The following is a 2,438-nucleotide window of genomic DNA, read 5'->3' on the forward strand; positions in this document are numbered from 1 at the left end:
AAGAACTTCTCTTGACTTGACTCTTACTTCTCTTGACTTTGATCTTAACTTTCCTAGAATTGGATTATGGATTCAAGGTTCATGATCTCATGTTTATGGATGATTTCATGATGTTTAGATGTACCTTAGAGTGTTGGAAACAAGTAGAAAACATAGATACATCGCTTAGGAACAAGTATGAAAATGTGGGGAACGAATGGGGGGAACTAGCGTCCCTGGCGCCCTGAGAGGCGCGGGGCGCCAGCCCTCAAACTTCAAAGAAGTTTGACTGGTGTGACACGCTAGAGGCCAAACTTCAGAGAAGTTTTTTGTGGCGCTCTGGCAGGCGCGACGCCCATCCCTTTTTTTCCCAGCGACTTCCGACTTTTCTCTTCCGTTTTTCATCTCTAAACTCCCCTAACTTCCATAATTCTTTCCCCAAACACTTAGGATCAATTGTACCCTTAATATACAACCAATCTAACTTGAAAAACAACCCGGAAACATGAATCAACTCATCCCCAAGCATCAACAACTCAACCAACAGGAATTCTACAATTTGTTCTTCAAGAACCTCACTTCTTCAACATGTACACAAACTCAAAACCAATGGATTGAAACAAGTTGGTGTGTGGGTGAACTAACCCAACACAAAAAGATCTCACATACCTTAATAGGGATCACCCCCAATGAATTTCACTCGCAAGCTTGGATGATCTTGACGAATTCTTGCCTCTTTCTTCCACTCTTTCTTCCTTTCTATCTTTTCCAATCCCTAAGCGTTCTTTAATTTTCCAAAACTGATTTAGGTTCTGTTTTTACCCCAATAAACCCCTAAAATCAAATTAGGAAATAACTTAGGGGAAAGACAACTTTGCCCTTCCCTAAATCCGGTGGGACTTTCCTCAATCCAACAACCCAACTTCCGAAAGCCATATCTCACTCATACGATGTCGAAATTTCGCAAACTTGGCGGCGTTAGAAAGATATCTCCAAGGGCTTTACAACCATATCAAGAACTGCTCCGAACTCATCCTGAGCTAGGGGTTATGGCCGTTTGAAAATGGCAAAAACTCATTTTCTTAACTTAGACATAATTTTCCAGATTTCCTTAATCTTTCCAAAAATCAATATTTTCAGATTTAACTCTTTCTAGTCGTTTCTAGGTGCGAGATGTTACAATATCTCTCCCTTGGGAACATTCATCCTCAAATGAGCTTTATTGCACTAAGCTAAGGGTAGTAATATCAAGTTCAACACTAAACAAACAACATCAAGTAACAACATTCTTACTCAATAATTCAAGAAGTACTAAGAAGAGAATTAGTATCTTGATTCGCATCTTCTCTGGATTCAAAGAGATGTGGATATCTCCTTTTCATATCCTCTTCAGCTTCCCAAGTAGCTTCTTCAATAAATTGATTTCCCCGAAGGACTTTGACTGATGCGACTTCTTTTGTCCTCAACTTGCGAACTTGGCGATCTAAAATATGAACCGAAATCTCCTCATAAGATAAGTTATCCTTATTCTTAACATTTTAAGTTTGCACTATCAATGAAGGATCTCCCATGCACTTCTTCAACATGGAGATGTGGAATACCGGATGCACCGCTGCTAACTCTTGTGGTAGCTCTAACTCATAACCTACATTGCCACTCTTCTTAACTATGCGATAAGGTCTAATATACAGGGGACTAAGTTTTCCCTTCTTACCAAACCTCATAACACCCTTCATGGGTGAAACCGTCAGATACACCTAATCATCTACTTCGAACTCTAATGGCCTTCTCCTAATATCTGTGTAGGATTTTTGACGACTCTATGCCGTTTTCAGCCTCACTTGAATCACCTTCACCTTTTCCATAGCTTGGTGAACAAAATCTGATCCTATCAACCCTGCTTCACCAACTTCAAACCATCCAATAGGAGATCTGTATCTTCTCCCATAAAGAGCTTCATATGGAGCCATTTGGATGCTAGAGTGAAAATTGTTGTTGTAAGCAAACTCGATGAGAGGTAGGTGATCATCCCAATTTCCCTTGAAATTAATCATACAAGCCCTCAACATGTCTTCTAATGTCTGAATGGTGCGCTCTGCTTGCCCATCTGTCTGGGGATGAAAGGCAGTACTCAAGTTAACCTTTGAACCCAAACCTTTCTGAAAAGATTTCCAGAACTGTACAGTAAATTAGGCACCTCTCTCTGAAATAATGGAGACTGGAACTCCATGAAGTCTTACCACCTCTTGAATGTATAACCTAGCATAATCTTCTGCCGAATGGGTAGTCTTTACCAGCAAAAAGTGGGTTGATTTTGTCATTCTGTCGACAATCACCCATATAGAATCATATTGTCTGCGAGACCTTGGCAAACCTATGATCAAAATCCATACTAATCATCTCCCACTTCCATTCTGGAAGTTCTATATTCTGCGCCAAACCACCGGGCCTTTGGTGCT

This window comes from Solanum tuberosum, unplaced genomic scaffold, assembly GCF_000226075.1.
Source record: "Solanum tuberosum cultivar DM 1-3 516 R44 unplaced genomic scaffold, SolTub_3.0 scf00475, whole genome shotgun sequence".
Lineage (NCBI taxonomy): Eukaryota > Viridiplantae > Streptophyta > Magnoliopsida > Solanales > Solanaceae > Solanum > Solanum tuberosum.